Source organism: Piliocolobus tephrosceles, chromosome 9, assembly GCF_002776525.5.
Source record: "Piliocolobus tephrosceles isolate RC106 chromosome 9, ASM277652v3, whole genome shotgun sequence".
Classification (NCBI taxonomy): Eukaryota; Metazoa; Chordata; class Mammalia; order Primates; family Cercopithecidae; genus Piliocolobus; species Piliocolobus tephrosceles.
In genome coordinates, this window is record NC_045442.1 from 79713783 (window position 1) to 79724301 (window position 10519).

The window sequence follows — 10519 nt, forward strand, 5'->3', positions numbered from 1 at the left end:
CGTAACGGAACTATAAAATCAGTCTGCTTGGGTTGGAATTCTGGCTCTACATCTACTGGCTGTGTGACTTCGAGCCAGTTACTTATTCTCTTTGTGCCTTAGCTTTTTCACCTGTAAAGTGGAGTTAACAACGGTACCCTACAACCTAGAGTAGTTATAAGTATTAAATGAGATACTATTTGTAAATTGCTTCAAACAGTGTCCTAAACAAGAATTTATTACATAACAAATATTTTTTGAGTGCGATCATTTTCTTGTCCTTCTTTTTCAACTGACCATTGAAAACCGAGCAACTCCAGGCAGGATGGGCATAAAAACATTTTGTCTTCCACGACTCTTACTCTGCCCCAATTTTCCTCTGAGAAAAGTGGGTCCATCCAGTTGAACATCTCCAATTTCCTGCCCCTACACACTTCCATGCATTTATACTGCCAACTTTCTCTCCTTTCACCCCATAGCTTCAGGAAATTAGCTGTCTCTCCTTTTGTTCAAAGTGAACCCCTTCCTCTTTCCTTAGTTCACATCCTCCTTGGAAATCTTACTACATTCTAATCTTCTCTCTTAGCAACTTATCAGCTTGTGCCTCCTTCAGTGTATAAACATGTCCAAGTCATGATAGAACAAGACTCTCCTAATCACTTGTTTCTTCTTTTAAAAAAGAATCATTTTTTTTTGTTGTACTTTGTTCTTTTTCTGCAATGTTTTGCCGATGGTTTGTTTGCCCATCCTCTGACCCTCTGTTAGGATATCAAAAAAAATATTAATATGTCTTTTTTGACAAGTTTTAGGTTCATAGAAAAATTGAGCTGAAAGTACAGTTTCCACATACCTCCCCCTCATAGATTTCTCTGTCATGAACACCTTTCATTAGTGTGGTACATGTTAGAATTAATGAGCCAATATTGGTACATTGTCATTCACCAAAATCTATTATTTATGTTAGGGTTCACTCCTTGGGTCGTATGTTTTATGGGTTTTGCAAATGCATAATGACATATATCCACTATTACAGAATCATACAGAATGTCTCACTGCCCCAAAAATTTCTTATGCTGCATAGTTTTGCCTTTTCCAGAATGTCATGTTTGGAGTAATACAGCATGTGGCCTATAGAGGTTGGCTTTTTTCACTTAATAATATGCATTTAAGGTTCCTCTCTATCTTTCTATGGCTTGATAGATCATTGCTTTTCAGTGCTGAATAATAGTCCATTCTCTGAAAGTATTACTATTTATTTATCCATTCACCTAGTAAAGAACATGTTTTCTTCCAAGTTTTGATAATTAGGAATAAAGCTCTTTTAAATATTCATGCACAGGTTTTTGTGTAAATATGTTTTCAACTCATTTGTGTAAATACCAAGGAGTGTGATTGTGGTTCATATGGTAAGAGCACATTTAGTTTTGTAAGAAACTCTTGTCTTCCAAAGTGGCTGTATCATGATGCATTCCCACCAGCAATGAACCAGAGTTCCTGTTGTTCAACATCCTTGTCAGCATTTGGTGGTGTTAGTGCTTTGGATTTTATCCATTCTAATAAGTGTGCCATAGTATTTTTGTTTTAACTGTTTCAATTTAAAATTCTTTGATGACGTACCATGTTGATCATCTTTTCATATGCTTACTTGCTATCTATCTAGCTAACATTTTTTTTGGAGGGGGTGAGATATCTGTTCAGATCTTTTGCTCATTTTGAAATTGAGTTGTTTCTTTATTTTTGAATTTTAGGAGTTCTTTGTATATTTTGGATACAAATCATTTATCAGATAAGAGTTTTATAAATATTTTTTTCCCAGTTGGTGGTTTGTCTTTTCATTCTCTTAACTATCCTTTGCAGGATAGAAGTTTTAATTTTAACGAAGTCCAACTTAATTTTTTTTCATAGATCCTGCTTCGGGGCATTGTGTACAAAAAGTCATCACCAAACCCAGGGTCACCTAAATTTTCTCCTATGTTATCTTCTAAGAGTTTTATAATTTTGTATTTTGCACATTTAGGTCTGTGGTCCACTGGAGTTAATTTTTGTGAAGGGTATAATATCTGGGTCTAGATTCATTATTTTTGGATGCAAAGTCCCATGGTTCTGGTACCATTTGTTTAAAATATTACCTGTACCCCAAAAAACCTATGAAAATAAATATTTATAGAAAAGAATGAAGTAATGAAGTAATGAAGACAGTAAAGTATAGCAAAAGAACAGACAAATAAAACAAGAGAACAGAAAAGAGAGCACAGAAATGGACTCCCACAAATACAGTCAAATGATATTTGACAAAGGAACAAAGATAGTATTTTGAACACTCGGTTATTTTTGTCTACAGCTCCTTAATTTCCACCATTTCCATCATAATCACTTTTCAGATTGATGATTTTTCTGTATTTTTTTTTTCAACTAGGACTTTGGATTCCCAGCTGGCCCCCAAATGAAAAATCTTCTCCCTCTCAGCCTACTTAATTATGGAGCGATTTTAAAGATAAATAAGTAAATGAACATAAGCCAATTAACTATGGTGAATCACCCAAATACTTGAAAAAACATTAGTCCTTGGCAATGCAAAGGGTATACTTCGTGAAATAGGGTTAGAGTTTCTTGCCTGAACTCAAACCATACACTTTTGTAAAAGCCAGAAAGTAAAATCCAGAGGGGGTCCAAAGGCTCAGAGATAAAACTCTCAACTTAGATAAGTAGGGTGAGGCAGTAGTGGGAATGAAAGAATGAAGAAGGGATGAACTGATTACTTCTCTATTTCAAAAAAAAACTCCTTCTCAATCTTTGCTCCTATTGGCCAGTATGGCTAGTAGAAGGGAGAAAAGAATGGTTAGGTCTATGAGCCTTATTTTAGAGAAGACTGAATGTTTGTTAGGGTAACCAAATGTCTGGGAATTGGAGCCTTTATTCCTCCTCCAAAAACATTTTAACAAGGGGAAAACATGCTTTTCTTGTTAAATCCAATTTTACTGAAAATTCTGTTACCCAAACTATGCCATTTACTAAACCTTTTTGTTGATTGAAATTTTACCCTCATTTATAAAATCTACTCATGTGAGGTGATATTTTTTAATGAAAGAAAAAGCCAGCATATCACTGTAGAGAATTGTTTTTTCACAGTTTGAAGACCTTTTCATAAGAGAACCATTGATTTTATAAGTTGCTAAGGATTTTTTCTTGAGTCATGCATAATTCAGATGGAGAAAAGATGGACATAACTGCTAGATGGATTGACCACTGTTACCACCCAGGGAGGATTATCAACCAGTCGGAGCACCCTAAAGCCCTGTGCTCCTACAACAGAAGCCCAAGGGAATGAGAGAACAGAAGGCCATTTCCCTAATGTAATAAAAAACAGTTATTTACATTTATGTAAGAATAAATATAATGTTTCATGGATAGAATAAATAATGATTATCAGAGCTCATCTTAGCTCTTACAGAAGTCAAAGATGAGATGGACCTTTTGCAACACTCACAATTCTAGGGTAAGTTAGAAGTTAAAAAAAAATCAGTTATATATGATTTTAAAGTTTTTATTATACTTTCCTAAGCTTTATTGTATCTTGTTTACTCAGGACAATTTAATCATCTATCTGCTCTGCTGAGTCACCCTTGTAGCAAGCCTCAACTTTGTGTTCACTTTCATGCGACCACCTCCTTAGAAACCAAGATCACTTGAGCATGTATTATAAATTCAGGTAAGCTTTATGCTGAACATGGACTGCAAAATAATCTCTGGTCAAATGATAGCTATTATTTGAGCCAATCATACTCCTCATACAGAATTTTAGCTGAGAAGTAAAAGAACAAATTAGAATGGGCTATAAAGTTGATATGTCTGAGAGACAGAAAGCAAGCAGAAGCAGGAAAAGGAAATCATAACAGGTGCTCAGAGAAAAGCAAAGATGAGTCAGTGAGGACCCTGAATGGGAGACAGAGTAAGGCAACTTCCCAACTGCTGTGTCTTATAAAGCTGTTCCTGTCTTTGGAATTCGGTAAAATGTCACTACCATCCTTCTATTAACCACTAAGGCAGTTATTTCATGAGTTATCTGGAATAAGATCCTGTTCTTTTGAACCAAAAGGGCCTTGTGCAGCCATCCTCATGACTGCCTGTGAAGATAAGCAGTAGTGTTATCACAGGAAGAGAGAGAAGCAGTGTCAGCAATATGCTTGTCTAATGTTCCATAGACTCAATTCATCAGAACCACCTGGGGAACTTTTTTAAAAATAAAGATTCACAGACTCATTCTGGTTCAGGATGGGCTCAGGAAACCAATGTTTTCTAAAGATCCCCAAATATTTCTCATGATAGCTAGTTTGGGGAACTTAAATTAAGGGCTCTTAATCTTGGAATTACAGATATCTTTGAAAATGGCATAATACTATGATCCTCTTTTATTACATGACATTCACATGTGCTTTTGTATAATTTTAGGACCCCTAACCCAGACCTAGCCCAGTGTCCTTTTTGGGAGTAGATAGAAAATGACCCATCCAATAGCCAGTCAATGGGAATCAGCCACGCCACGCCTATTATCTGAGCTATTAGAGACATTTTTCAAATAACAAGTAAGGAAAAGACACAGGATACATTTCTTGGTGTCCAAAAAGAAACCACACTAGGTGTTTCAACAGAGTGTAATAAATAAATACAAAATTGGTTGTACAGGTGTTGAGGAACTGAAAGAGGTAATAATTCCAGGAAGCCATTTATGACCCAGGGAAGTAGGGCAAAGAGTAGGGGCTAGGATTCTCAGAACCTCTTCCCCAAACTGGTGTTGGTACTCCAGGAGCACGATAGAGGAGCCCTGCAGACCCAGGCCGCTGATCACTGTGGAGAGAATTTTAATCATTTGTTGCTGGTAAAATTAAAGAGAAAAATAAAACGGATTCTGGAAGTACTGAAAGTAGCTGGGGGCTGAAACCAACTGCTGCTACTGGGACAGTGCTAACAGGCATAGAAATCAAAATAGAAGCAAACGAAACCGTTGTTTTTCCTCTGCCTTCTCATTGTCCTCCAGTGCTCCTTATTGGTGGAATAGAAACAAGAAGTACAGTGATTTGTAAATATACCCAGAAATCACTTCATAAAGTGAAGGCTAATTCTACTCTCTTTCACTGTAGACCGAGCTTAGTGACTCACTTCTAACAAATAAAGTAAACTGAAAATGATGCTGTGCAACTTTGAATACTTTTCATAGAGAAGAAAGGGTGACTCAGAGCGCAGAACCAAAAGTCATGGAAAAGTATTCTTGGGCAAGATCAGTCTAAGAAAAACTTTTATTATTAGTCCAGCTGAACTTCAGATTTTCTATGGGCCAATGACTCTTTTGAATCTTGCACTGTTCCCCTTCTTGAACAAGAATATGTAAAGCAGCTATTCCATGCCTGCATCACTGTTGCATGTTGAACATGTGAGGTGGAAAATTTACCTATCTCAGAGGTCTTCAGGCTTGGAGAAAGTGCACTCAAGGAGCTCTATTTTAAAAATTACCTCTCAAGTGAAAAAGAGGCTCAAGCATACCTGGATCTGGTTTAGATAATGAGATTATGATATCAGAATATTGGGGACCTGAGAAGGGGGTGTGTGTATTTTGCACATAAGGGGAATGCAAATAATTAGCCAGAGTGTACACTATGGTAGTTTTATTCTTGGACCTCAAATTTTTAAATATACATTTCTTCACAAAGTGGGGTCTAAGATTACTCCCCTTGTGGTGGGCTGGACTTAGGGACTCACGTCTTACAAATAGAAAAACTATAAGGAACAGTGTGCAACCTCAAAGACGAGGTCATAAAAGGTACTATAGATTTTCCCTTGCTCTCCCTCTTGAAACAAACATTCTGGAGAAAGTTACCTCCCATGTCAGAAGACAATGCAAGCAGCCTATAGAGAGGGTCGTATCCGACAGCCCGTGAAAATTGCCAACAACCATGTGAGCTTGAAAGAGATCCTCTTTCAGTCAAGCATTCAGATAAGAATGCGGCTTGGCTGAAATGTTGATTAAAACTTTGAAAGACCTTGAGGCAGAAGCATCTTGCTAAGCTGCACCCATATTCATGACCCACAAAAACTGTCAGAAAATAAATCTGTTATAAGTCATAAATTTGGGGATAATTTATTACACAGCAATATATAACTGACACAGATGGCAAAAGGGAAACAGTTTCCAGAGTCTTAGATTCAACATCATGAAGGAAAATATATATTAGAAGATTTGGGACTGAGAGACAAATTAATCACTGTTATGGTCCAACATTTTCCTACTCAGCATCCATTTATACCTCTGTAAATATGTGTAAACTTCCACACTAAAACACTAACACTTTTATGCTTAACAAGTTGCAAATATCATTCAGCCAAATAAAAGACACTCTCACCTTCTCTGCCAAAATAAGCAATACAAATTCCCAAGAATCATGGTATGATCTCCAAGTGAAAGCAATCCCAGAATCCTTTTCTGGGCAACTTCTTGTTGAATGGGAATTTTCTTCTTTTCAGTACTAAACTAATTAGCAGAAGGCAAAGTTGTGATAACGGAAAGCATCTGCAAGAGGGTTCATAAGTATAATGAAGGGAACAGCTAGTTCTGAATCTCCCTTATTCTGTAGGCCACAAATCAAATGTCCAAGTTCAACCAAGTACAATAACTCATCATTTGCTCTAACCCGAATGTCCTCCAAAATATATGTGTTAACTTATTTGCCAATGTGATAGTATTAAGAGTGGGGGCCTTTTGGAGATGGTTAGACAATGAGGGCTGCACTTTCAAAGACGAGATTAGTGACCTTAGAAAAGGGCTGGAGAAAACTAACTAGGCCCCTTTGTTGCCCTTCCATTTTTTCTGCCGTGTGAAGACACAACTTTCATCCTCTGGTAGCAACAAAGCACCACATTAGAAGCTGAGAAAGCAACATTCACCAATGAACCTGCCAGTGCCTTGACCCTGGGCTTCCCAGCCTCCAGAATTGTGAGAAAATAAATTTCTGTTCTTTACAAATTGCCCAGTTTCATATATTATGTTATGGCAGCACAAATGAAGTAGGATATCATTAGTATGCCAGCTATCTTAAATAATAAAACCAAGGCAAAGAGAATAATGTTACAATGTAAATATAATTAACAATATTGAATTGTACACTTAAAAATGGTTAAAATGTTAAATTTTGGTCGGGGATTGTGACTCATGCCTGTAATCCCAGCACTTTGGGAGGCCGAGGTGGGCGGATCACGAGGTCAGGAGATTGATCCCATGCTCGCTAACTCGGTGAAACCCCATCTCTACTAAAAACACAAAAAATTAGCTGAGCGTGGTGGCGGGCGCCTGTAGTCCCAGCTACTTGGGAGGCCGAGGCAGGAGAATGGCATGAATCCAGGAGGCAGAGCTTGCCATGAGCAGAGATCGCACCACTACACTCCAGCCTGGGTGACAGAGCAAGACTCTATCACGGGAAAAAAAAAAAGTTAAATTTTATGTCATGTATATTTTGTCACAATTAAAAATAAAAATAAATAACAGGAAAAAAGAATAAGTTATTTGACCATTGTTACATGGCTGTTAAGTATCAGGGCTGGGATTTGAATTTAGGATTTAAGAACAATTGGTCTTATTACTTAGGACTTAGTGAAGTCTTCTTTGGGTTGAATGTTATTAGAGACTTTCAAGCTTAGGTACCTTGATGTCCACATCTCTTCCCAGATTTGGAGAATTTTCAGCCATTATTTATTTAAATAAGCTTTCTGCCTCTTTGTCACCCTCTTCTGCTTCTAGAAATCTCATAATGTGAAAGTTAGCTCTATGCTGGTGTTCAATAAATCTTGTAAGCATTTCTTCACGTACTTTTTTTCTTTGCCTATTTTCAAATGTCCTGTCTTTGAGTTCACAGATTCTTTATTTTGTTGATCAAGTTGGCTGTTGATTCTCATTCTGTGTTCTATTTTTGCATTTCACTCATTGTATTATTTAGCTCCAATAATTCTTTTTTCCTGTCTCTTCACTGAACATTTTATTTTCTTCATGTATGTTTTATTTGATCTTGTTGTCTGTGTTCTCTTATAGCTCACTGATTTTTAAAACAATTATTTTAAATTTCTTATCAGGCTGTTCACAGATCTTCATTTATTCAGGGCTAGTTCTGGAAATATTGTTGTATTCCTTTTGTCGTGTCATGTTTCTTTGATCATTTCAGTTTCTTGAAGTCTTGTGTTGCTGTCTTTATATTTGAAGAAGCAGTGACTTCCTCTAGTTTGTACTGACTGGCTTCAGGAGAGAAACGCCTTCACCAAACAACTCAGCTAGCAATTCTGAGACCTTTTCTATGGGTATACCCTCTCCACACCTCTTGTTCCATCTTGGGGTGTGGCGTTTCTTAAGATGGTTTGCCTCCTCTCCATCCTGCAAAGCCAGGTCGGGTGCTGAGAGCCTCCCATGTGTTTTCTCTAGGACAGTGCCCTGAAATGCTCAAGTTTGTGTGCTTTGTCCCAGTCCCACAGAATCAAACCAACTGTCTTTACAAGAGCTATCTTATGCTCATCATTTGCAAGGGCATGTTTGGAGAGCTGGCCTGAGGAGAGTGGTGAGGTGCATGGAGCATTCGAGTTGCCTATGGGCCAGTTGTGGGGGAGTCCACAGGTGAGATATTTTAAGCCACTCATGGATGAGCTGCCTGATTGAGTCCACTGAGCAGTTAGTAGGGCCCATGGCCTCTCTTCTGTTCCCAGCTTCTTCCAACTACTTAGCTATGTCCAGCACTTCAGTATCCTGGGTGGAGCAAGAAAGAAGTGGGCCTATTGGCAGCATCTTGCATGGATGGGAAAACCAGACACTTATTCACCATGTTTTTATTCTCCCCTGAGTGAGAAATCATGGGCCAAGGGGAGTCTATCTTGGCACAGAGCTGTGCCACATTAGGAGAAAGGGTGACATGGGTCAAGTGAAAATGTCCTTTGTACCCCCTTCAATGAATCTATTCTTAGATTTTTTACTTCAGTGTGTACTGGGACTCCTCCATTGACTCATAGATTCCTGCCAAGGTACTCTTGTTCCTGGATGTTTGTCAAAATTGATGCTTTTGCAGGGGGATAAGGTAGAAAGCTCCTATTTTACCTCCTTGCAGATGTTACTCTCCTTAGGAATTAAAAATTTATTACCAATACTCTTTATAAAGACAAACCTTATTTACCAATGCCTTTTACATTTTACAGTGGTGAAGAATTAACAGTGTAAGAATTAACAGTATGCATAACTAATGTAACCTTTCTCATTATATACTTGACAAAAAAAGAACATTGTATCTATTTTCCATTTTCAAAGTATTTAAGATTATACATAACTAATATTTTATCCTTTTTTTTCCAGTCTATGTATTTTCTGTGGAGCAACTAGAGTTTTTAAAATTTTTTGATGAAAATCTTTTAGTCAGATGAAGTCAATAACTAGGGGCCCAGAAAACTAGATGCTTTCTGAGAGTAAAGCTAAAAAGTAAAATACCAAAGGTGAATTTAATAATCAACCTTCTTTTTCAGGGATAGGTCACCTCTATGGTCAAAGTAATAAAGAAGATTTGGGATCAAACCAAGGAAATATAGCAAAGTTTTGCATTATTGACAAAATTAACCCATATTAAGGGAAGAATAAAATTAGAGGTCCAGATAAAGGGATGTCTAGAGAACAAAGATTTGTGACTATCTTCAGGAATGTCCAAGGAAGAAAACACTCCATCAACTGACACAGATATTTTACAGTTCTTTCCTTAAAACGTTAATCAAATAAGCAAGGAGTCTTATTTCATACTATAATTATCTAGGAATAATACTAAAATTAACAAGAATAACTACTATTATATAGTATATAGTAATAATCACTATCATTATTCTTGTTATCCATAGTATTTTTAATAGCTCATTATCATGAATGTGTATGCTACTATTATTTTGTGACAGAGGTTGTAAGGAAAATTCACCTTTCTTGCTTTCTTCAAGTGTTCCCCAAGCAGAAAATGAATGAATCAGTTTCACATGTAGTTTTCTACCAGGCAAACATGCTAATATGGCATAAAGTTTTCATATCATTCTATTTTTCAGTGAAGTCAGTAACCAATTTATACAGAAGTCTCACGTGAGTTTGGTGAGTGTGTCTCAAGTCATTAACGATGCTGATCTCTGTGTGCTGACAAAAAATGAATTTTGGAACCAAAAATGTAAGGCCCTGACCATAAACCACAGTTGTCTCATTTTGGCACCTCTCTGATAAGGACTTCAGCCAGTACCTTTCTACTACTGTTATCTGGAATCTTGCTTAATTCAGCATCACAAATATGTTTTAAGTGTTTAGCTTTTCATTCATGGAACCAAAGAAAAACAGCATTTTCTTTCTTTCTTTCTTTCTTTCTTTCTTTCTTTCTTTCTTTCTTTCTTTCTTTCTTTCTTCCTCTCTCTTTCTTTCTTTCTTTCTCTCTTTCTTTCTTTCTTTCTTCCTCTCTTTCTTTCTTTCTTTCTTTCTTTCTTTCTTTCTTTCTTTCTTTCT